This window comes from Canis aureus, chromosome 7, assembly GCF_053574225.1.
Source record: "Canis aureus isolate CA01 chromosome 7, VMU_Caureus_v.1.0, whole genome shotgun sequence".
Lineage (NCBI taxonomy): Eukaryota > Metazoa > Chordata > Mammalia > Carnivora > Canidae > Canis > Canis aureus.
Window position 1 is genome coordinate 39030904 of NC_135617.1, and position 27241 is coordinate 39058144.

The 27241-nt window shown below is 38.4% G+C and overlaps 1 long non-coding RNA gene across 5 annotated transcripts in view; it reads left to right on the top strand.

The window, feature by feature from the left end:
- LOC144317276 (uncharacterized) overlaps positions 1 to 27241 on the top strand; it is a 96278-nt gene that overhangs the window by 37380 nt on the left and 31657 nt on the right. For 3 of the 5 annotated variants that reach the window (XR_013383233.1, XR_013383232.1, XR_013383234.1), the window contains one exon: positions 81 to 184. The exons of the other annotated variants lie outside the window; for them this stretch is intronic. This is a non-coding gene — a long non-coding RNA (uncharacterized LOC144317276). The remainder of the gene's footprint in view (positions 1 to 80; positions 185 to 27241) is intronic. 5 annotated transcript variants of the gene reach the window in all.

The following is a 27241-nucleotide window of genomic DNA, read 5'->3' on the forward strand; positions in this document are numbered from 1 at the left end:
TGCTCTCTCTCTTTCCTATATCACAGCCCATCTAGTATCTGCAAACAGTCAGTCTTTCTTTCCCATCCTTCTTGTTGCAGCTTCAGTAACCTCTGTATGAAAGCCCTGGCATATACAGACTGTCCATAACAGAATCAGCCTAAACACCATATGCTACATTGAAAATACCCTACAGAAAATCAGGGTAAGATTTCAGGGAAAGCATATTATTAGGTGTCAGAAAATTTGGAGTTGGGTCTTGGCTCCAGCTGTTTCTAAATGTGTGGCCTCAGGGCAGTCCTCTCACTTCTAACTTTTTGTACTGCTTTTGTAAGGTTTTATTATCAAAGTTAATTTTATCAAGTGAATTAGGAGTGTTCCCTTTTTTCCTGTAGCCCAGGAATGTTTGTATATGAGGTTTGCCTCAAGTAATGAAGAAAATAAAGTTCCATAAAGTGACAAAAACATTTTGACAAATTCCTAGAGCGAGCGATAAGAGATTTGCTTTCAAGCCTTCCTTCATACCAATATTAACCAAGAATTTTTAGTTAAATTTCTAGACTAATTGGATTTTTGTATGTCCTTGTTAGGCACAAGGGAAAATATAAGTTAATTATATAGGGGGTTAATGGAAAAAATTAAGCTATAAGGACATCATTTTTAACTATCATCCAATTTATAAATAAATTTATATATAAATTGCACAATACATATTCTTACTATGTGCAATGCACTAAGATATTTTATATTCTAGTCTAGTCTCTTTATAAAAACATTCTGGTTGTGACTGAGTTGATTTCATGATCCATTAATGTGTCACCACATATAGTTTAAAAAATTCTGCTTTAGGGGCCTTGGGATTTGCTTCAGACCATGCTATTAATTCTCTATATGGCCCAAGTTATTTAACACCTCTGTGTCTTGGTTTCCTATAAATTGCCGCTGAGCTTATGGACGTGCTGTAAGTATAAAATGAGATATGAGTTTTAAGATTATTTTAAACAAGACAAAAAGACTTTAAAAAGATGGTTTTATTCAGGTATTAATATCAGAGCCATAACTGATCAAGCAACTGTACTTTTCATCATAATACAAAAATGTGGAGTAGGAAAACAATTTTAAATAATGAGTTTAAAAGATTAAATAAAACTATCAAATCAGCTATCGAGTGACCCAGCAATCACACTCTTGGGTATTTATCCCAAAGAAATAAAACTTACGTTCAAAAAAAGACCTGTTTCTGAATGCTTGTAGCAGCTTTATTTGTAGCAACCCAACTGGAATCAGCCCAGATGTCCTTTAGTAGGTAAGTGGTTAAATAAACTGATGCATCCATAACATGAAATACTACTCAACAATAAAAAGGAACTATTGACATGTGCAACTGGGATAAATCTCTAGAGACTTAAGCTAAGTGAAAAAGCCAATCTTGAGAGGTTGCATGCTGTATGCTCCCATTTATGTGACATTTTTGAAATGAAAAAATTTAGGAATGAAGGATGAGTGGCTGCCAGAGTAAGGCTGGAGGAATGGAGAGAGGGTGGCTCCAAAGGGGTAACAGGGCAGGTCCTTGTGCTGATGGAACTATTCTATATCTTGATTAAGACCATGGATACACAAACCTACATATTTGATAAACTTGCATAGACACATACACAAAAATGAGTACACATTAAACCAGGGAAATCTGAAAATTAGTGGTTTGAATCAATGCCAATATCTTGATTGTAATACTGGAGTGTAGCTCTGTAAGATACAACCGATGAGGGAAGCTACATAAAGGGTATATGGGATCTCTCTGTATTAATGCTTACATCTAGATATGAATCTGTAATTTTCTCAATAAAAAATTCAGATAAGAAAAGATTATGCAAAAATTGTATGATCTTTGTATAATTCTCCATAAATCTCCTCTTCTCCATAAATTCCTTTCTCTGTGCACAAGTGTGCGCGCGCACACACACACACACACACACACATACACACACACCTCTTTAAATCAGGGGTAAATTCTCCCCTAAGACTATCACTTATGCAATCCTAAACACCCAGAGTTAAAAATTCTTGGCACTCATGTCCCCCCCTTATACTACCACCCCTGTCCCTTGTACCCATGATGGCTTGCTCCCTGCCCCCCACCCTTGACTAAAAATATTCCATGTTTCTTGCCAACCAAATTCATTAGTTACTCATTAATTAAAATAAGTAATCCATCTGAAAAAATAAGGCAATTAGAGAGCAATGCTTGTGGCTCAGTATGTTCTAGGCAATCTGGATATCAATACAGCCAAGTGTAGTGAGCAAAGTTTGCTTTTTAGTTAGATGCTGAGGAATTACTTTCCAACAAAGAGAGAGAACCATAGAGGAGGCTGAGATGTGTGCTAGGACACAGACTGAATGCTGTCAGATGTTGCAGAATGTCGAGCTCCAGGATTATGAGTAGGGATTTCATTTCAGAAAGCAATATTTTGGGAAAATATCCAGGATGGTATGGGGATGGGCAGAGATGGTGAACAGGATACCAGAACATCCCCAAGTGTGGCCCATGTACCCTAGTCTTCAAGCTCTTTGTTTCTAGTCTGTGAGCAAATTATCATAGGAATAGGGAGTTCAGATTTAGAAATTTGTCCTTCGCCACAAATTGTTAGAGAAGTTCTACAAGGCTACAAGCTCTACAAGGCTGCCATGGATATCCAGAGGTGAGATGAGATGAGGTGAGGTGAGGTGGTTTAGGAAGCGGTCAGTTTAAAAGAAGAAAAAATAAAATCTGATGAAAGTTTGAGCAGCAGATTTGAAGTAGCACTAAAATTTTGAAGTACAATATAACATCATGAACTATTATCAGAAAACTGGGGAGGTGGGGGAAGAGGATTAACTTTATTGCTGAGAAAACATTTCCCCCATAACTACAATAGAAATTTCTGAGAAGAAAACCACTAAGAAAACCACTAAACAATTTGTCTCTCCATCCCAGACCAAGCTGCTATTATTTTTCAAGAGAACATTAACTGAACAAGGAGTTTTTCAAATAAACACTCAGTGAAGGAGGGAAAAGGCATAACTGATTTTTTCAGTCTTTTATATTTCAAAAAAGCCATTAAAGGATTTTGATGCTTGAGGTATTACATAAATTATCTCATTATTGTAGCAATGAAAGGATTTCACACCCATCCATTTACTTCTGATTTGAATTCCCTCCATGAAAATTCTTTGTTTTTGGAAACTATTTGTTATGCTGCAGATATAATTTGTGTTAATCAAGGAATACATTTAAAAGGTAAGGTTTTCAGTGCTTTATTAGGAGAAAAAAAAAACGTTGGCCCTCCATAGCTACTTCACAATCCACTGGTTTGCATAGTATATTTGCCAGCCACCTAAAATTAATTATCCTTAAAAACTTATCATAGAAAGGTAATTTCACTGCACAGCTTACAATTTGTGTCTCTTCTACCAAATAGCTTATTTGATAAGTGACAGAGAGTGGATGAACACTTGTTGGTTCCTCACTGCTTGCAAACTCTGCAACTTGAAGGAAAGGCCATTGGTACAGTGTTTGGGAATAATAGTTCTTACAAAACAAAATATATATAACTAAATCCCAGAATTGTACATAAATGATACTTTGAGGGGCACCTTGGTGGCTTGGTTGGTTAAGTGTCCGCCTTTGGCTCAGGTCATGATCCCAGGGTTTTGGGATTGAGCCACACATTGGGCTCCCTGCTCAGTGGGGAGTCTGCTTCTCCCCCTCCTCCCCACTTGTGCTCTCTCTCTCTCTCTCTATGTCTCCCTCTCTCAAATAAATAAATAAATAAATAAATAAATAAATAAATAAATAAATAAATAAATAAAATCTTGAAAAGAAATGATACTTTGAGGTATCATCCCTGCATTCAAGATCGTTCTCTGCATCAGCCTCTGTTTCACCAGTTCCCTTCCCCTCCCATTCAGGTCCATGTTCAGTACCGTAGGGAAGGGCATGAATGTGCTCTCCAGCAGAAATCCAGCTTTCATTCCCAAAAGTCTAAGAGGAGAGGATTGAGCAAGCATAAATATGAAAAAGATGGGTTTCTCTAAGACTAGGAGAAGCTTCCTTGAGGTTGGAAGGAGGGGAAAAAGAAAAAGACAGCATGATTCCCAAGAACAAAAAGAGATGGCCATACCCCAGAGATATCAGCTATGCTGTATGTGTAGGAAGACTGGACCATAGACAGGCCAGGAAAGGATTTCTATGATGAAAGAATAGCACCAAATAGCAGAAAGTTGTATCTAAAGAGGACATGGGCACCAGTAACCATTCTCTTTCCACCACCTCAACACCTTAAAACTGGGTAGAATCATGGAACTATGAAGCAACACCAGGAGGTTGTATGGGCAAGGGAGAACTCCAGGAAAAGCTATTGTCAGGACTTTTCTACCCACTCCCAGCAAATCAAAAGCTCAAAATCCAAAAATTAAGTTCAGTTACAGAATGTAAAGTTACACTTCTTGCCCATCTGAGTTTAGGAACTGAGATTCACCCCACTACAAATAAACATATACATGTACAGCATAAGTGTATATGGAATAATAGTGGTGCCCCATGACAGACCCTTACTTTTCACATTTCATTATGAGGTAGGTGCAATGTGCTATGTCATTAAAGGAATGGTGATAGGTGTCCAAATTTGAATTGTCTATAAAATAATCTGTATTAACGATAAAGTGGTGTATATCCATGTAAGAGAAGTGCCCCATGGGAGATGAAGAAGGAGAGCTATCAGGGGAAGAAATATCAACCTTTGAGCCCTTTAATTCATAATTCAAATGCACTCCCAACAAGCACTAGTTCTCTCCATTTCTTCACTATGATGGCCTAGAAAAATCTTTGTTCACAAAAAAAATGTTGGGATCAGAATACCAGATTTGACTGCATCTCTCATATTTACCAATGGCAGCCTGTCTCTTCAATTACACTTTAGTCCTAAATAAATGACTTTCCAAGTTGATCTAGAATGGGGGAAGCAAATTATTTTTCATACTTCATACCTTTTGAAATATCCTTGCAAAATATTATCTTCTTCCACAACATTATGCTATCCCCAACACCAAGACACACTTGGAAACTCTAAATAGACAAATCAAAATATAAATAACAACAGGAAAAAGAAGAATGAAAGCAGTTGGATACCTAACCAGCTTTCCTCTAGAGTTATGAATTCATTATCGGGGAAGTTGTCTTGATCCAAGAGACAAAACCATAGGATAAACAAAAATTTTAAATAAAAGCCCCAGTTAATTTTTTTAAAGATTTATTTATTTTAAAGAGAGAGAGTACACAAGCAGCGGGAGGGGCAGATGAGGAGGGAGAAAGACAAGCCGACTCTCACCTGAGCGCAGAGCCCCACAAGGGGATCCATCCTAAGACCCTGAGATCATGACCTGAACTGGAATCAAGAGTCAGATGTTTAATTGACTGAGCCACCCAGGCACCCCATATAAGCCCTAATTGTAAATGAAGCAATCAAGCCAAAGCAGACCTAAAGAGAATCAGCAAGTCCATTCAATTCCTATTAGCAAAAACACAGAAAGAAATTAAATCAATCAGTGCCCATGAGGTGAGAAGCAGGAGCAAATCGAAAAGGACCTCAAGTTTATATATAAAGCAATTAAGATTAAGATACACAGCTAAATCTACCCAGTAAGCCTATAGTCTAGTAGCATGTTTCTAAAAACTTGAAAGCAAAATCAGAAAAAAAAGTCCAATTTAAATTCAAAAATGGCATAATCAGGGTGACACAAGTAGTCTCCATGATACAACTGTTTACCTACACCTCTGGCTTTCAGAGGTGTAGAGGCAGGGACAGCAGCATAGGCTTCATCTGGAGCTTGTTAAAATGCAGAATCAGGGGCAGTTGGTGGCTCAGTTGGTTAAGCAACCAACTTTTGATTTTTTGGCTCAGGTCATGATCTCGGAGTGATGGGATCGAACCCCACGTCTGCCTTTGTGCTCAATTGCAGAGTCCACTTGGGATTCTATCTCCTTCTCCTTCTGCCCCTCTCCCTGCTCACTCACTCATTCTCTCTCTCTCTCTCTCTGTCGTACATATATACATACAATCTTTAAAAAAATAAAAACAAAAAATGCAGAATCACAGGCTTCTTACTGAACTGACTCCAAATCTGCCTTGTAACAAGATTCCAGGTGAGTCACAAGATTCCAGGTGAGTCACATCAATAATAAACAGTTGGAGAAGTCTGGATGATAAGACTAGTCTTCATTTTTAAAAAGGTATGCCTATTGCTACCAAGAAATTTTCTTAATGCAAAGTTAAATTTTAGATAAAATCATTACATATTTAAATGATCAAGGCAAATGGTTAAATATATTCCCACCCCACCCCACCTCTAACACTTACTTTCCTAGTAGCAAGTGGAAAACATCTTTCTTGTCACATCCTCTTAGTTAGAATGGCTGAGGAGTGCTCCTTCCTAAGGTCAACAATTTTGACACCCCCCCCCCCCAAAAAAAATGCTGGCCAAAATAAAAAAGTTTTTTAACATTCAAGATAATTTCCTGCAAATTATCAAAGATGTGGAAAGTTAGTAAATAAATTCTCTTGTTCCATTAATTCATAGTTGGGAATTACATATGGTCCATCCTACACATTCCCAAGGTTGTTTTCTCTCTAGGAGGGCCTCTCCCACAAAGGGCACATGGGAAAAATTAGTAAGTTCAGACTCTGTGTTCAGGAGTGTTTATCTTTTTTGTTTGTTTCTTTATCTAAGGTGATATAACTTGGGAGGAACTGCTACAGAGGTAGAAGTATAAGGATAAAATCAAATATTAAAGAAAATAATATTTACCACATGTTTGTGGGGTCTGGAAACTACCCTAGAAAGAGCCATTTCTCGGCAAAATGGTAGTTGACTGTGGCTGTTACACAGAGTCTTAGGGATTGGTTGGGCCTGACTGAGGTGCCTGAGCAGGCTTCTGCCCAAAAGGCTCCTTAATGAAGGAGAAAGGGAATATGAGGCAGAGACAAAGGATATGGATCACATGCTGTGATCTCTCCCATGCAGGTAAGAACCTATAGCTATTAATTCCATGGTTATTTTCAACAGATGGGGCTCAATAAATACATTTAAGCTTTATAAAGATAAGAACAGGCTAAGATTCAGCCTGTTAATTTGATGTGAGAAAATTGCCCTCCCAAATCCACTGCCAACTTCCCAAGGTCACCTGCCTTTTCTTACCTTGGGAATTGCTTATTTAAAGAACATAGAGAAGCAAACTCATCTACCAACATGCCAAGCTTCAGATACACATACAGATTTTTGGCTTTTGGACCAACTGTGTCAGGCAAGAAATGGGCAAGAGATACCATCTTTGTTGATTTCAACTATGTCTCTATTTTCCCCTCTGAAAAACCACTGGAAGTTTGTGTATGATAATGTATATGTGTTTTTTTATATGTATGCACCCATACTTATCATTAACACTCTAATGGTGGCCACTGGAAATTTGCTGTGAAAGTGTAATTTTTACATATAAAATGAAAATAGGGAAACCTTTCCAGTGCCACATTGCAGTTTTGAGCACTTTTAAAATTCCTTGTCATATATAGTATTAAAATTGCCAATCTGCATTTATTTTTAATATGGAATATACATTACACTTTCACCTGAATAAATAATAGAAATAAAATCATGGCAATTCAAATGATCACAGTTCTCAACTTTAATTCAACTCAATTAATACTGAGCATGGACTATGCATAAAATGTAAGCAGTAGTAGGTGCTACAAGGAAACCCAGAAAGGGGACCAAGCCAAAGTCCCTCTGGGGTCCTGCATTGGAGTACTGGCATCATGATCTTCAACTCCACCACAAAGTGAAAGCTACTTAATTTTAAGAGGAAAAAGAAGGTTCTGGCCTATCTTCAATGAGGGTATGCCTGAATTAGGGAAAAATGTGCATATACACACAGATAATTTTCAGTGAAGATTGTAGGTGACAGGTACCAAATGAATTCTGCCAATTAAGAGAACTCGATAAATCCAAAGAAGAGGTGACTGGGACCAGTGTAGCTATGGGAGGCATTGTGGAAGAGAGCAGAACTTGGTGTTGGCCTTAAAGGCCAAGTAGGATTTACGGGGTAGAAAGGAGGAAAGAGCACATTCTCCATGACAGAAAGCAAAGCTTCAGTAGATATCAGGGCAGGTTGGGACAGCAGCCAGGCAGCCAGGGATGTGATGGTGGAGAGCCCACACTCAGGAGCCAGAGTGGGTTTGAATCCTAGCTTCACCAACTACTAGCTGATAATCTGGGACAGTCATTTACTTGTGTGTATCTCAGTACCTTATAGACATATATGCAGATTCAAAGAGCTAATATTTGTAGAGTGCTTAGATTAGGTGAGGTTGGAGTAGAGAGCTCCTGAAAGTGAACTCTGGACAACAGGTTTGAAAGTGGACTGGGGTTGGTTTGTGGAGGTCCTTGAGTGACTTGCTTTGAGCTTGTTCTTAAAAATGACAGGAAGCCGGGATCCCTGGGTGGCGCAGCAGTGTGGCGCCTGCCTTTGGCCCAGGGCGCGATCCTGGAGACCCGGGATCGAATCCCACGTCGGGCTCCTGGTGCATGGAGCCTGCTTCTCCCTCTGCCTGTGTCTCTGCCTCTCTCTCTCTCTCTGTGACTATCATAAATAAATAAAAATTTTAAAAAAATTTTTAAAAAATGACAGGAAGCCATTGAGGGCTTTGAATGGCATAAAAGTCAAAGCAACACAAAATATCTTTTCCGACGTGTCAATGCAAGGGTTTCTTTCTGTATTTTTTTCTCTAAATTCACTTTTTATTGGTATCTCAAAAAATGCTCATTTTCCTCATTTGCCATGTCTTTTCATTCCAGCTTTAATTCCTCTTTTCATTTTTATAATTGTTTTTTTCAGATTTTTGAGGGTTTTGCATTCATATCATATTAATGACCTTATAATTACTAAGCTAAAACTATAAAAAAGCCTGAAAATGAAGATGGACCATAACAAAGGACATTTTCCCCATCCTGATTGCTATTAAAAAGAATATCTGTTTAAAGAAAGCAAACCTTAATGTATTATATACCCATTATCGGCAAAATATTACGTTCATTGAGTTCATAATTTATAAATGTAAGAATAAAGTGCCCCAGGGGTGTGTTCCAAATGAAGCTAGATTTGGGAATGCAGAATTAATCACCCTACCTAATGTTAAAACATCAGATTTATTATATTTAATTAAGTGACTCAATGATCTCTCCAATTCTGATAAGTTGTCTTTATACCAAGTATAGAAATACAGATATTAGCAGTCAAGAAAACCATACAGTCTTCAAGTGGGATTATTTTCCTTGTGAATAATTTTTGTCCTATTTGATCTAATTTTTTTCTCAACTAAATATGGGTGGCCCATGTTAGGACCCTCTGGTATCTAGCCCCACAGCCTCCTCAGCCTCCTCTGAATGCAATCACAGCCATGGGAACAGTTCCTCAGGAGCTCTGCCTACTGCCATCTAAATAATTCTTTTCCTCCAGGATGCACCCCTTGCCAGGCATTGATGCCTACTCACTCCCACACATGTTCTAGAGGAGCCTGCAGAGGATTTAATACCCTATGGGCAACCCTCAACTAGTGGGCGCTGGGGTGAACAAATGCTTCTCCCATTCTTTCCTCAGGTGGGCAATTCTAATAAGTATCCTACATGATGCCAAAAGCCCCAGCCATCCACAGCAGTGCTGATTCAGAATGCATTCTCTCTTGGGCTTTCCCATTTCACTTCCAAGCTCACTTCCCACATAAACTACCTAAACAAGCCTTTTTCTCAGACTCTGCTCTAGGAGATCGCTGACCACAATAGCCTGAAAACACAAATCCAAATACAGTGAATTAGAGTTTATTTTGTAAATTAACGTGATGTCAAATAGCTATAAAAATCCTTAACTAAGCCCTATGTTCTAGAAGAGATTTATTTTAATTTCAAAAATGAGCATAGTGTTATATAAATATTCCCGGCAGCAAATTGACTTCATTTCATTCTTTTATATTTTAAAGGCTAATTTGGAAAGCTTTGAATATACAACTGCCACCAACATTTCCCCAGATCCTACCTGTAAATCCAATATTAAATACACAAATATGTTAAATTGGGTGATAAGATAGAGAGTTGAGTTTATGTCAGATATAATGTCTATGTTAGCCTTTGTTTTGTATTGGGACATGTCAAAGATGTCTTCTTTATGAGGATTTTATGATTATTCAGTAGTAACTTACTATACTGGCAAACTGGTTTTTATACAGGAATATCAGTTTTTATTGAATTATAATTGATATACAGTATTATATTAGATTCAGGTGTATAAGATAGTAATTCAACATATTCTATACATTACAAAATGATCACAATAGTCTAGTTATTGTCTATTGCCATAAAAAGTTATTACAATTTTATTGACTATATTCCCTATGCTATACATTATACCCCGTGACTTAGTTATATCTGGAAGTTTGTACCTCTTCATCCCCTTCAGCTATTTGTGCATCTCCCCATCTGCTTCCCCTCTAGGAACTACTGCTGTGTTCTCTGTTTTGTTTTGTTTGTTTTGCTTTTTAGATTCCACATATAAGTGAAATCATATGGTAATTGTCTTTCAGGAATATCTTTATTAGTAAGAAGATGTTCAATACAGCTTTGTGAGAAACTTCACTAACATAGGTAGAAATAATACAGAGAAGGCACAGGAACATGGCTTGAGGCATGAGGACAAGATTCTTTGTGTTAGACGTATATCACTAAATAGGACTATATATATATATAACAAAATACATCTGGAAAGTCAGAAATCTCTGTATCTGAAATATACAAAGAAATATCTAGACACTCTGAATCCAAGAGAGAGAAATAAAGGAATTGTGTTCAATTCAGGGCTTACTAGGCAGTTCTATATTGAGGCAAGATAGGAGATAAAAGGCTATAAAATGCTCTGCCCAGCAGTTTGGTGGGGGGAGTTGGGGTGTTGAAAACCAGGCGCAGCTCACTGCAGTACACACCCTAGTTTTCCCCACACTGTAGATTAGGAAACTGAAATTCAAGATCACTTGCTCAAGCTCTCAAAGCTTCAAAGTGACAGATTAGCTGTACTCTTACATAATATACTGTCATCTTTTTTTTTAAGTCCCCATTGTCTCCAGAGTGCCTAGCACAGTGCCTGCTACATATGATGACCGATAAATATTTGTTTCCCCTGAATGAATAATGAAGGGCACTATTAGGACCTTTCTAGTCTTCTCTGGGTCATCAGGGGGCCATTTACACAAAAGCAGTTACATTGCTGATAAGTTATCAAGGTTAACCTCAGAGCTGGCTCTGCTAATACTGTAGTACCACAGCATCCTCTTCAGTGTACTGGATACAAAATATCTTACTGATGCCTAAAATGCATTTAATGAGAAAAGGTTTTAATCCCAAATTAGAGATTAAATGCCTAAAAAGAAAATACTTAGTGGAGATAACCATGCACTGAACGTAATTGCTGTACTAGTCAGTTATGAGTATCAATGACTGATACAGTGTTTTCTATAATTTCACTATTTTGTTGAGATTCAAACTGTCTCACACTGAATGGCCTCCATAAAAGACAGAGTGATAATCAAGCAGGGGAAAGGGGGACAGAAAGAAGATATGCAACACAAAGAAATCAGGTGGTGAGTTTACCTTAAAATGGACCACAGAATAAACAATCAGCTCATGGCGGATTTTCTATCAAGCATGGCTTTAAAGACCCACAGCTCTGTTTGATTAATTTATGAGGAGTTTTCTATGTTTCCTACCTTAACACAGTTAACTTCATTATAAACAAGATTCTTTTCTACAAGTTTCATTACCTTAATATGTCAATCAGTTTCCAGCCAGGGAAAGAGAGAGCTTTCTGGTTATTTCAAATGGAGTGATTAGGAGGAGGGGCAAGAAGGCGGAAGAGTAGGGTCCCCAAGTCACCTGTCCCCACCAAATTACCTAGATAACCTTCAAATTATCCTGAAAATATATGAATTTGGCCTGAGATTTAAAGAGAGAACAGCTGGAATGCTACAGTGAGAAGAGTTTGCGCTTCTATCCAGGTAGGAAGACGGGGAAAAAGAAAGAAACAAAGGCCTCCAAGGGGGAGGGGCCCCGCGAGGAGCCGGGCTGAGGCCGGGGCGAGTGTCCCCAGGACAGGAGAGCCCCGTCCCGGAGACGCAGGAGCTGCACCAACTTTCCCGGGGGGTAAGGGGCTCGCAGGGAGTTGGAGCAGGACCCAGGAGGGCGGGGATGCCCTCGGGCTCCCGGGGACACTAACAGACACCTGCGCCCCGGGAGAGTGCGCCGAGCTCCCTAAGGGCTGCAGCGCGCACGGCGGGACCCGGAGCAGCTCGGGGGGCTCGGGGGGCGGCTCCGCGGAGGGGGCTGTGGGGCCGGAGCGCGAATCCACCAGCGCAGGCTTCGGAGCACAGGGCGCCGGGACACAGCCCAGGATCCGGCCTCCCCCGGGACAGGCAGAGGCCGGGAGGGCCCAGGACAGCAAGGACGCTCCTGCCCGGAGCTGAGCAGATCAGCGGCCCCGCCCTGGAGCCTCCAGGCCCTGCAGACCCAGAGCTCCATAGTCACTGCGGGAACTGAATCCAGGGCTCCAGAGCTGGCCCCGCCACTGGGGTTGTTCCTCCTGGGGCCTCACGGGGTAAACAACCCCCACTGAGCCCTGCACCAGGCAGGGGGCAGAGCAGCTCCCCCAAGTGCTAACACCTGAAAATCAGCACAGCAGGCCCCTCCCCCAGAAGACCAGCTAGACGGACAACTTCCAGGAGAAGCCAAGGGACTTAAAGTACACAGAATCAGAAGATACTCCCCCGTGGTTTTTTTTTTTTTTCTTTTTTTGTTGTTGTTGGTTTTTTTTGTTGTTTTTTGCTTTTTGATTTGTTTGCTTCCCCCACCCCTTTTTTCCTTTCTTTCTTTTTCTTTCTCTTTTTCTTCTCTTTCTTTTTTTTTCTTCCTTTTTCCTTTTTCTCTTTTCTTTCCTTCTTTCTCTCCGCTCTTTTTATCCTTTTCCCAATACAACTTGTTTTTGGCCACTCTGCACTGAGCAAAATGACTAGAAGGAAAACTTCACCTCAAAATAAATAATCAGAAACAGTCTTCTCTCCAACAGAGTTACAAAATCTGGATTACAATTCAATGTCAGAAGCACTATTGTACAGCTACTGGTGGCTCTAGAAAGGGGCATGAAGGACTCAAGAGACTTCATGACTGCAGAATTTAGATCCAATCAGGCAGAAATTAAAGTTCAATTAAATGAGATGCAATCCAAACTAGAAGTCCTAACGACGAGGGTTAACGAGGTGGAGGAACGACTGAGTGACATAGAGGACAGGTTGGTGGCAGAGAGGGAAACTGAGGAAAAAAGAGACCAACAATTAAAGGACCATGAGGATAGATTAAGGGAAATAAACGACAGCCTGAGGAAGAAAAACCTACGTTTAATTGGGGTTCCCAAGGGCGCCGAAAGGGACAGAGGGCCAGAATATGTATTTGAACAAATCATAGCTGAAAACTTTCCTAATCTGGGAAGGGAAACAGGCATTCAGATCCAGGAAATAGAGAGATCCCCCCTAAAATCAATAAAAACCGTTCAACACCTCGACATTTAATAGTTAAGCTTGCAAATTCCAAAGATAGGGAGAGGATCCTTAAAGCAGCAAGAGACAAGAAATCCCTGACTTTTATGGGGAGGAGTTTTAGGGTAACAGCAGACCTCTCCACAGAGACCTGGCAGGCCAGAAAGGGCTGGCAGGATATATTCAGGGTCCTAAATGAGAAGAACATGCAACCAAGAATATTTTATCCAGCAAGGCTCTCATTCAAAATGGAAGGAGAGATAAAGAGCTTCCAAGACAGGCAGGAACTGAAAGAATATGTGACCTCCAAACCAGCTCTGCAAGAAATTTTAAGGGGGACTCTTAAAATTCCCCTTTAAGAAGAAGTTCAGTGGAACAATCCACAAAAACAAGGACTGAATAGATATCATGATGACACTAAACTCATATCTCTCAATAGTAACTCTGAACGTGAACGGGCTTAATGACCCCATCAAAAGGCGCAGGGTTTCAGACTGGATAAAAAAGCAGGACCCATCTATTTGCTGTCTACAAGAGACTCATTTTAGACAGAAGGACACCTACAGCCTGAAAATAAAAGGTTGGAGAACCATTTACCATTCAAATGGTCCTCAAAAGAAAGCAGGGGTAGCCATCCTTATATCAGATAAACTAAAATTTACCCCAAAGACTGTAGTGAGAGATGAAGAGGGACACTATATCATACTTAAAGGATCTATCCAACAAGAGGACTTAACAATCCTCAATATATATGCCCCGAATGTGGGAGCTGCCAAATACATAAATCAATTATTAACCAAAGTGAAGAAATACTTAGATAATAATACACTTATACTCGGTGACTTCAATCTAGCTCTTTCTATACTCGATAGGTCTTCTAAGCACAACATCTCCAAAGAAACGAGAGCTTTAAATGATACACTGGACCAGATGGATTTCACAGATATCTACAGAACTTTACATCCAAACTCAACTGAATACACATTCTTCTCAAGTGCACATGGAACTTTCTCCAGAATAGACCACAAACTGGGTCACAAATCCGGTCTGAACCGATACCAAAGGATTGGGATCGTCCCCTACGTATTCTCAGACCATAATGCCTTGAAATTACAACTAAATCACAAGAAGAAGTTTGGAAGGATTTCAAACACGTGGAGGTTAAGGACCATCCTGCTAAAAGATGAAAGGGTCAACCAATTAGGGAGGAATTGAAAAGATTCATGGGAACTAATGAGAATGAAGATACAGAATCTTTGGGATGCAGCAAAAGCAGTCCTGAGGGGGAAATACATCACAATACAAGCATCCATTCAAAAACTGGAAAGAACTCAAATACAAAAGCTAACCTTGCACATAAAGGAGCTGGAGAAAAAACAGCAAATAGATCCTACCCCCAGCAGAAGAAGAGAGTTAATAAAGATTCGAGCAGAACTCAACGAAATCGAGACCAGAAGAACTGTGGAACAGATCAACAGAACCAGGAGTTGGTTCTTTGAAAGAATTAATAAGATAGATAAACCATTAGCCAGCCTTATTAAAAAGAAGAGAGAGAAGACTCAAATTAATAAAATCATGAATAAGAAAGGAGAGATCACTACCAACTCCAAGGAAATACAAACGATTTTAAAAACATATTATGAACAGCTATACGCCAATAAATTAGGCAATCTAGAAGAAATGGACGCATTCCTGGAAAGCCACAAACTACCAAAACTGGAACAGGAAGAAATAGGAAACCTGAACAGGCCAATAACCAGGGAGGAAATTGAAGCAGTCATCAAAAACCTCCCAAGACACAAAAGTCCAGGGCCAGATGGCTTCCCAGGGGAATTCTGTCAAACGTTTAAAGAAGAAACCATACCTATTCTACTAAAGCCGTTTGGAAAGATAGAAAGAGATGGAGTACTTCCAAATTCGTTCTATGAGGCCAGCATCACCTTAATTCCAAAACTAGACAAAGACCCCACCAAAAAGGAGAATTACAGACCAATATCCCTGATGAACATGGATGCAAAAATTCTCAACAAGATGCTAGCCAATAGGATCCAACAGTACATTAAGAAAATTATTCACCATGACCAAGTAGGATTTATCCCTGGGACACAAGGCTGGTTCAACACTCGTAAAACAATCAATGTGATTCATCATATCAGCAAGAGAAAAACCAAGAACCATATGATCCTCTCATTAGATGCAGAGAAAGCATTTGACAAAATACAGCATCCATTCCTGATCAAAACTCTTCAGAGTGTAGGGATAGAGGGAACATTCCTCAGCATCTTAAAAGCCATCTACGAAAAGCCCACAGCAAATATCATTCTCAATGGGGAAACACTGGGAGCCTTTCCCCTAAGATCAAGAACACGACAGGGATGTCCACTCTCACCACTGCTATTCAACATAGTACTGGAAGTCCTTGCCTCAGCAATAAGACAACAAAAAGACATTAAAGGCATTCAAATTGGCAGAGAAGAAGTCAAACTCTCCCTCTTCGCCGATGACATGATACTCTACATAGAAAACCCAAAAGTCTCCACCCCAAGATTGCTAGAACTCATACAGCAATTGGTAGCATGGAAGGATACAAAATCAATGCCCAGAAATCAGTGGCATTTCTATACACTAACAATGAGACTGAAGAAAGAGAAATCAAGGAGTCAATCCCATTTACAATTGCACCCAAAAGCATAAGATACCTAGGAATAAACCTAACCAAAGAGGTAAAGGATCTATACCCTCAAAACTATAGAACACTTCTGAAAGAAATTGAGGAAGACACAAAGAGATGGAAAAATATTCCATGCTCATGGATTGGCAGAATTAATATTGTGAAAATGTCAATGTTACCCAGGGCAATTTACACATTTAATGCAATCCCTATCAAAATACCATGGACTTTCTTCAGAGAGTTAGAACAAATTATTTTATGATTTGTGTGGAATCAGAAAAGACCCCGAATAGCCAGGGGAATTTTAAAAAAGAAAACCATATCTGGGGGCATCACAATGCCAGATTTCAGGTTGTACTACAAAGCTGTGGTCATCAAGACAGTGTGGTACTGGCAGAAAAACAGACACATAGATCAGTGGAACAGAATAGAGAACCCAGAAGTGGACCCTGAACTTTATGGTCAACTAATATTCGATAAAGAAGGAAAGACTATCCATTGGAAGAAAGACAGTCTCTTCAATAAATGGTGCTGGGAAAATTGGACATCCACATGCAGAAGAATGAAACTAGACCACTCTCTTGCACCATACACAGAGATAAACTCAAAATGGATGAAAGATCTAAATGTGAGACAAGATTCCATCAAAATCCTAGAGAAGAACACAGGCAACACCCTTTTTGATCTCAGCCTCAGTAACTTCTTGCAAGATACGTCCACGAAGGCAAAAGAAACAAAAGCAAAAATGAACTATTGGGACTTCATCAAGATAAGAAGTTTTTGCACAGCAAAGGATACAGTCAACAAAACTAAAAGACAATCTACAGAATGGGAGAAGATATTTGCAAATGACATATCAGATAAAGGGCTAGTTTCAAAGATCTATAAAGAACTTCTTAAACTCAACACCAAAGAAACAAACAATCCAATCATGAAATGGGCAAAAGACATGAACAGAAATCTCACAGAGGAAGACATAGACATGGCCAACATGCACATGAGAAAATGCTCTGCATCACTTGCCATCAGGGAAATACAAATCAAAACTACAATGAGATACCACCTCACACCAGTGAGAATAGGGAACATTAACAAGGCAGGAAACCACAAATGTTGGAGAGGATGCGGAGAAAAGGGAACTCTCTTACACTGTTGGTGGGAATGTGAACTGGTGCAGCCACTCTGGAAAACTGTGTGGAGGTTCCTCAAGGAGTTAAAAATAGACCTGCCCTATGACCCAGCAATTGCACTGTTGGGGATTTACCCCAAAGATACAGATGCAATGAAACACCGGGACACCTGCACCCCAATGTTTATAGCAGCAATGGCCACAGTAGCCAAACTGTGGAAGGAGCCTCGGTGTCCATCGAAAGATGAATGGATAAAAAAAAAAAGTGAATGGATAAAGAAGATGTGGTCTATGTATACAATGGAATATTACTCAGCCATTAGAAACGACAAATACCCACCATTTGCTTCAACGTGGATGGAACTGGAGGGTATTATGCTGAGTGAAGTAAGTCAATCGGAGAAGGACAAACATTATATGTTCTCATTCATTTGGGGAATATAAATAATAGTGAAAGGGAATATAAGGGAAGGGAGAAGAAATGTGTGGGAAATATCAGAAAGGGAGACAGAACATAAAGACTCCTAATTCTGGGAAACGAACTAGGGGTGATGGAATGGGAGGAGGGCAGGGGCTGGGGGTGAATGGGTGACGGGCACTGAGGGGGGCACTTGACGGGATGAGTACTGGGTGTTATTCTGTATGTTGGTAAATTGAACACCAATAAAAAATAAATTTATTTAAAATAAATAAATAAAATGGAGCGATTAGTAACAACAATGTTAAAACAGAATTTTAATTGAGAATTGACTGCAAATATGTTGGAGGGACTAAAGAAGCAAAATGAGAGACAGGTTAACTGCCCAGATGCAGAACTCCTCCCTCTTTCTGAATTGGCATTGTCAGGGAGCAGGCACCCAATACTTGTCATGCTCTCGCTGACTCTGCAGGACCTACCACCAATATTGCTCGTATCTACTGCTCTGCTGCACAGCACAGAGTCATCCTACTATTATATATATACTCTTAATTGCTCTCCCTCTCAGTTGGTGGGGGCTCCAGAGCCAGAGAAGTAGAAGAAGTTGGGCAGGTGATTGTGAAATTGGTAACTAACTGGGTTACATTATAGAAGTACTTGTGGAAAAACAGATAAACAATGACATCCTATATTTGAGATGCAGATCACTATATTTCCTGCAAACAGGAGCAGTGTGCCTATTACTGGCACTACACTGTGGTGAAAGAATCAAGTTCTATGTTTAAAAACAGGTGTAGTATTCTCTATTTTCATCCTTAGTAAAGCGATAGGCAGATCTAGGGAGTAGCCTCTTCTGCGGAAGCAACTCGTGTGTTTTCAGTTGTACACTATACAATTGTATCATGGTAGGCAGAATTATGGACTTGTTATTGTCTTTATTTGGAGGCTGAGTGGAAAGAAAATGTGAATTGGTACCAAGTTGATGGCACTTGTGATGGCTAATTTATTAATCAATTTGGCTGGGGAATGGAGTATCTAAATACTTGGTTAAATATTATTTCTGGATGTCTATATGAGGGCATTTATTAAGGTGATTAATATTTGAATCAGTAGACTGAGTAAAGAAGATTGCCTTCCTTGGTGTGGGTGGACCTCATCCAATGCCTTGAAGGCCTGAATAGAATGAAAGGCTGAGTAAGGAAGGAAGAATTCTCTCTCTGCCTTACTACCTTCAAGCTGGGACATCAGTCTTCTTCTGCCATCACTCTGACTGGAACTTAGCACATCAGCTCTCCTGGTGATCAGGCCTTCAGATTCAGAGTGGAACTACACCATCAGCTGTCCTGAATCTCCATCTTGCCAACTACAGATCTTGGACTTCTCGGCCTCCATAATCACATGAACCAATTCCTTCTAGTAAAAATATATATGTTAGGTTATAATTATTATAGATACGTAGAGGACTAAAACATTCAGTAGATGAATTGAAGGTCAAGAAGGTCCCTATAGAGACCCAAATTAGCAAACTACAAAATGAAGTGGAAGAAATATCTCAAAGGTCAAAGAAAACATATAAAGGCATGGAAATAATAAGGGAAAAGATAAGCCACTTAGAAAAATAAATTCAGGGGACCTAAACCTAAATGTCTAGTCACCAGACTGGAAGACAGGAACAGAACAGAAGATAAAGAGACAACATAATAACCAGCCCTACTGTGATTAACAGTCTTGGTAGGAAAGGAGTGAAAATAGATGAATGGGCTTTGAAAGCCCTAAGAGGAATCTGAATTAAATAGCCAAAGAGAAGATAGAGTTCAGGGAACTCTGCCAAGGAGGTGATTAAGATGTTAAGGGGAAGAGTGGGGAAAGAGATATCAAAGGCCTTTAGAAAGCTTCAAAGGTCTTAGGTGTGTGTGCCCACCTGAGCATGTGCACTTCTAGGCACTTTTTAATTCACAAATGGATATAAGTTATATACTCTCAGATGATGTTTGCCATAGCAAAAGTTAGTGTCATGAAAAGAAAACTGGAATCAAGCACATATGGGTTTTGGTCCTAAGTCTGTTACTACCAAACCTTTGGACAAGTCATTTAATTCAATTAAATCTAAATTTATTCATGACACACAATCAACCGTCTCTCTAGACTCCTGTGAAGACATAAGACCAGACCACTGGTCCCCAAACCAGAATCATCAGGGGAAATTGCCAGTCCAAAGCTTGGGACTCTACTTTGCTAGATCTGGAGTGAGCTCTGATATGAATTTTTAACAAGCTCCTTTGGTGACTCCAAAACAGAGCCAGTTTGGGGAACCACTGATCTGTATGATTTTTATGATTTCTTCCAGCTCTGAAACCCCAGAGTGATCCCTGAGTCACCATTAACAAGGGACTGTGATGCCCATCCATCAAATTAGGTATTTGATTTACACAAGCCACAGAAATAACAAGGCTGTTTGGTTTTCAAATAGATTCACTTACCAGGCATTGTTAATTTTGTTTTATTATTTGGTTGCAGTGGAAGAAAGAGCAGTTGGCATAAACCATCTGCCTTTGTGTCAACAATGCACCTCCAAACCAAATGATTAAAAGAATTGAAGGGGGCTAAGCATAGATTAGTAGATAACCATATCACAAGATCTAGAAAAAAAATGTATACTTTCCCAAGAGACTAAATGAAGGTCATAAGTTGGGAGAGAGCAAATGTTTTCATTTAATATTAACTTCCTTTTCTGAGAACCCACTGTGGGCTGTGCAGTGGGCTGGCACAGACGACACACACGAATGAGAATCTGATTATACTGTATCTGAGGGGAAAAGATCTCATTTAGGACTGTTCTCATTCCTCGGTGTTGTTAGTTACATTTACCATGGGTATGATATTGCTAAGCTCACACCTCAATTAGGGGCTTATTAACCACAAACATGAAAATGTAATCTTACACAAAATATATACTGTTCTGACTTATCTAGATTCAAAAATTCATTTTGCAGCTTAAAAGACTTTTAAAATATTTTGAAACCTCTACTTGATTTAAAAAAATTTATATTCTGTTTCCTTATGTTATATTAATTAAGACATAATAGTTCATTTTATGAAACCTCCCTAGGACATCCTGAATGTTTATTAACTCACCACTATGGTGATTTGATTTTCATTTATAAGAGTGTATATTACTACCTAGTCATCCCCATTTTCTAAGAAGCTCTCTTTCTATTCTTAAATAAGAAACCAGGTATGAATTTTAAATTAAAAAATTTAAATTTTTGTCACGCTCTGTGACAAAATCTGTGATAAGGGTATTTAACTCATTATTTTAAATAATGATAATATTTAACAAATATTATCATTATTTCATTACTTTACCTAATTTTGCAAGGTATCCAGGGTAATAGAGTGTCTGTGAAAACTAAATTAATAATATCTACTTCCATATATATTTGACAACTAATTTCTCCCACACTCATTTGGCTCCCCAATAGTACTGCAGCTTCACAACACACAATAGTCATCCTAATCCAAGGTGTTAGAATGACAAATTATGAGAGGAGAGAGGGACCTGAGGAGCTCACCAAATGCAACTTCTTCCTTATTTGGAAACCTATCTATATTTTTACCCTGAAACATGTGTGACTCAGCATCTGCATGAATTCCTGGGACAAGAGAGCCAGCACCATTGTTGACAACGCCAACTTCACTTGAAAACACCAATGTTCCAAGGAGCTGTCCACTCCTAACTTTGAGTTCCGAAGTTTCTAGGTCTCTATCACCTAAGACTTCTAGACCTATTATAATTCCAGAATAGGAATGTTTTGTCTATAGGGGGAAAATATTTTTTGTAAAGAAGTACTGATTTCTCCTTTAGAATTTAAAATTTAATGCTTATTATAGAAATACCAAAAATTTCATTTTATACTGTATAAGTGCATAGATAGCAGGCACCACATGTTCTTTTTATGAGTTCTTAGTCAATGGATTTTGCTCCCCAGCAAAGACAATATCATATTTGTCTTGAGTCCTCATCAGCTAACAATCTGCCAGCACATGATGAGCATTCAATAAATGTTTGTCTTAATTAATGAAATCTAAGACATCAGTGGAATTTTTTAGAAACCTTGTCATTCTTAATGAACTGCATAATAAAAACTTCTCTAGTCCAAGTTTGCATAGAACAAACGGGTCTTGTAGATGCATCATAGAAGTTCTGTGCTATTATTCATGCCCCCAGTAATTTTTCTTTTGCAGAAAATCCATTCTTTTTCAGGATAATATTTTCACTATTTTTCTAATCATTTGCAAAGCCAAGGGCCTGTTTCAAACATTTTAGAGGCACCTAGGTAGCTCAGTCAGTTAAGCGTCCAACTCTTGATTTTGGCTCAGGTCATGATCTCAGGGTTGTAAGATGGAGCCCTGCCTGAGGCTCCATGCGGGATGTGGAGCCTGCTTAAGATTCTCTCTCTATCCCTCTTTCTCTGCTCCATCCCCTATTCATGCATGAACTCTCTCTCTCTAAAATAAATAAATAAAATCTTCTTAAAAAATTATTTATGCCCATTATATGGCAATATATATTGGAGCATGGAGCCCAATGTGAGGCCTGAACTAATGACCCCAAGATTAAGACCTGAGCTGAGACCAAGGGTTGGATGCTCAACTGACTGAGATACTAGGCATTCCACACAATATATATTTCTTGAATGAAATGACTTTATTAAGGGAATGAAGTTACTGCTGGTTGCTATTTTTTCCAAGTTTCTAACAACACTAGTCAAATCTCTTTAGTGGGGCTACTAGGGTTGAGCACTTTTATTCTGAAGGCCTTTGTAATTGCCAGGCCTTTCAACAGATAGGACTAGATCATTCACTGGAGTTAAAACAGGCTGTCCTTCCTGGATACATTTTCTTGTGATTCATCACCTTGAGAGTTGGCTTATCTTGCTTTGAAGAGATCTGAAGTTTACATAAATTCAAATTTTACCTAATTTCCTTGTTAAAATTAGGACAGAGGATGGTCTCTGGGACCTGGATAATAGGTTATAGACTGAGACAACCAGGCACCCTGCATAAATAATTTTTTAAAATTTACCTTTGAGCAAACTAATGTTCTTGCATCTTTCCTCATAGTACAACACTTCTGAAAACCAGAGGAGATGAAATTGACTTGTTTCAGGGACATATAAGCCTATATTACAGGTTGAGATACCGGTTTTCAAAATACCTTTTTGTTTCTTCTAGTCTTTTTATTGCTTCTTCCTCACATTATGTAATCATCTTGGTTAAATCTTTTGACTAAAGTCCCTTCTATGTTATTTTTTTTATCAATTAAAATGGATGTCATTTTCATCTGCCCAGCATGTTATCAACAGTGTATTTCTTTAATTAAATCTCCCATATTTCTCTTTAAATGTGACCAGATTTTGAAACTCGTTTGAAAACATTTTAAAAGAAAATTGTATAGCTTCTTATTGATAGTGATAAGGGGACCTCAATGCCACATAAATCCAATGTTCAAACCTAAATACTAGTGATAGGTACTAAATTAAGCTATGATTCATGAAACAGATTTCTGTCAGCTGATTATCATAATTTTATTGATAGAGAGCAACTGTAAATATGTCTTAAAGAAATTACTTTGCAGAGGTAGAATTGTTAAATACATAATTATGAATAGCCCCTATCATGTTTTAGGTGTTAAAAGAATAAAAGGTTTCATAGATCAAAAAGAATATACAATAGATTTTCCCTGGAGTTTGTTTCTATATTTGTCCACCAAAAATTTAGTAATTTAAAAATGGTATTTGCATGAACTCATTGCATAGTTGTCTTTAGAGAAAATCAAATAATAGATTTTGGAAGACAGAGGAAAGAAAATAAAGACACAGCATAGAATAAAATTAATGGGGATCCCTGGGTAGCGCCGTGATTTAGCGCCTGCCTTTGGCCCAGGGCGTGATCCTGGAGACCCGGGATCGAATCCCACGTCGGGCTCCCAGTGCATGGAGCCTGCTTCTCCCTCCGTCTATGTCTCTGCCTCTCTCTCTCTCTGTGACTATCATAAATAAATAAATAAATAAATTTTAAAAAAAGAATGAAATTAATGCATAAGAGAAAATAAATAGTAGATAATCATTTCCCTTGGCAAATTAGTTCCCAGAAGGAATCTCAAATCAACTACAAAGTTTGTGTGATAGTCAACAATGTTTACCTTAAAACTTACTGCACTTCTTACATTTGTGCCAGTCCTAAAGATTAGCAGAAGTTTTTTCCATTATAAGAATTATCACATGCTATAGTAGAGTCAGTCCATAATTGTATAATATGTTTATTCAAAAAAATATTTACTGTGTATCTACTGACAGCCTGCCACTGAGCCAGAGATACAACTGAAGACAAAAGAGACTACTTCCTCTGCCTTGGTAGATCTTTTTGTCTAAAGGTACAGTTAGACATTAATTTCATAAGTATATCATTGCACTGTACTTAAGGGCCAAAAGACAAAGGTCTAAGGTGTTATGACAATCGGCACCCAGAGGGACATGATCTGAAGTGAGAGGGTAAACAAAGGCTATTTGTCTTCTGGGTTTCCAGGGAAATAGTACTCAGGAATGCAAATAAAGTCCTAATGGCTTATTTTGTTTTATTTGTTACTTAATAGTCTGATAGCCTCGTGGATTAGACTTGCTTGATTTAATATTATATTATACTGCCCACCATGGGAAAAGAAAAATATTTTTAAAATCTTGGTGCTCTTTTGACCTGTCTGCAGACAAAGTTAAGCCTTTAAGTGAAGTATCATAGTATAGATTCCTTCCTTGAGACTCTTTTCCTATACCAAGTTTATATATTGTTAAATGTTTACCATATTATAAAACAAGGCTAATAGAATAAGGAAAGTGGATGTTGTAAAATCATCTATCTTTTTGTGTAATAAACTGTAATAATAGGGGAGCCTGGGTCAGTTAAGCAGCCAACTCTTGATTTCAACTCAACTCATGGTCTCATGGGTCCTGAGATGAAGCCCTATGTTGGGCTCAGTAATCAGCAGAAGAGTTTGCTTGAATTTCTCCCCCTCTGTCCCTCCCCGTACCCATACATGCATGTGCACATTCTCTCCCTCTCACTCTCTTTCCCTGAAATAAATAATCTTTTTAAAAATATCAGTGAATGAAATCAGAGAACTAAATAAATGAAAATATATTCCATGTTAATGGGTACAAAAACTCAATATTTTCAGGATGTCAATACTTCTTCCTACTTTGATCTATATTGTCAAAGCAATCCCAGTCAAAATTCCAGAAATTTATGTTCTTGATATTGACAAATAGATTATAAAGTTTATATGGAGAAGCAAAAGATACAATTAGCCAACATAATATTGAAGAACAAAGTTGGGAGACTGATGCTGCCTGACTTTAGGACTTACTAGAAAGCTACAGTAATTAAGGTGGTGTGGAATTGAAGAAAGACTTAACAAACAGAGCAATGGAAAACAACAGAGAGCCAAGACATAGACCCTCATAAATAGGGTCCACTACTTTTTTGACAAAGCAGCAAAAGCAATACAATGGAGCAGACATAATCTCTTCAACAAATGGTGCTGGATCAATTGGACATCCACAAGCAAAAAAAATGAATCCAAACATGGAATTTACACCCTTCACAAAAAAAAAAAAAAAAACTCAAATGGTTCCTAGAGCTAAATGTACAATGTAAAACTATAAAATTCCTAGAAGAAAACCTAGATTACCTTGGGTACGGTGATACCATTTTATGTACAACACAAAAGACATGATCCATGAAAGAAATAATTGATAAACTGGGCTTCATTAGAACTAAAGTTTCTGCTCTCTAAAGATACCGTCAAGAGAATAAAAAGACAAGCCACAGAATGGAAGAAAATATTTGCAAAAGACACATCTGACAGAGGACTATTATCCAAAACATAGAAAAAACACTACTTAACAATAAGAAAACAAACAACCTGATTGAAAAATAGCTCAAGACCTTAACAGACCTCAGTAAAGGAGATATATAGATGGAAAATAACATATAAAAATAATGCTCCACATTGTATGTTATCAGGGAACTACAAATTCAAACAAAAAATGAGATACCACTCCTCGCCTATTAGACTGGCCAAAATCTGGACCATTGACAACACCAACTGCTGGAGAGAATGCGGAGCAACAGACTCTCTCATACATTGCTGATGGTTAAGGCGTAACAACTTTGGAAAAATGATACAGCCCTTGGAAGATAGTTTGGTGGTTTCTTACAAAACTAAACATACCCTGTGCATATAATTTAGCAATTATACCCCTTGGTATTTACTCAAAGGAACTGAAGACTAATGTCCATACAAAAACCTGCGCAAGTATGCTTGTAGCAGCATTATTCATAATTGTTAAAACTTGGAAGCAACCAAAATATGTCCTTTAGTAGGTGAATGAAAAAGTGTTACATTCAATATTATTCAGTGCTAAAAAGAAATGAGCTGTCAAGCTATTGAAAAGAGGACATTAAGTGCATACTACTCAGTAAAAGGAGCCAATCTGAAAATGCTACATTCCATGTGATTCCAACTACATGACACTCTGGAAAAGGCAAAGCTATAAAGACTATAGCTCCATGGTTGTCAATAGGGAAGAGATGGGGATGCGGGGCAGATGAATAGACAGACCACAGGCAATTTTTAGAAGAGTGAAACTGCTCTGTGTGATATAGCAATGATTGGTATATGTTGTTATACATTTGTCCAAACCCATAGCATATACAACACCAAAAGGGAGTGCAACGGTAAACAATGGACTTTGAGTGGTTCAGTGTAGCTTCATCCTTGGTAGAGAATGTATGGCTCTGGTGAGTGATGATGATAATGGAGGGGAGGGGCAATGCATGTCTGGCAGCAGAGGGGTATATAAGAAGTCTCTCTACCTCCTTTTCAATTTTGTTGTAGACTTAACATTGCTCTAAAAAAAAGTCTCTTAAAAACAGTAATATCTCAAAGCAAAGGCAGAAAAGGAATCCCCAAGTGATCAGACATTATAAAAGTATTCAAGACCAAGATGCAAAGCATGAACTGATAATGTTCATGGACTAGGGGGATCAAAAGGAAATGGGTCATGGTTTTCTGTTTATCTTAAACTTCACCTGTTTTTATACTAATCAATATTTTCTATTCTTATCACAAAGCTGTTTTTATTTTATGTACCCAAATAATTTTTAAGATACTTTTATTACTTTGCATGAGAAATATATTAATTTTGCTCTTAATATTTCATAAAAGTTAATCAAGAGAAACATAATTCTCAAAAGAGTGAGAGATTTTGTATATTTTCTTTATATGACTAATGTAATTAACTGGTTTGTTTAGGATAAAACACTTT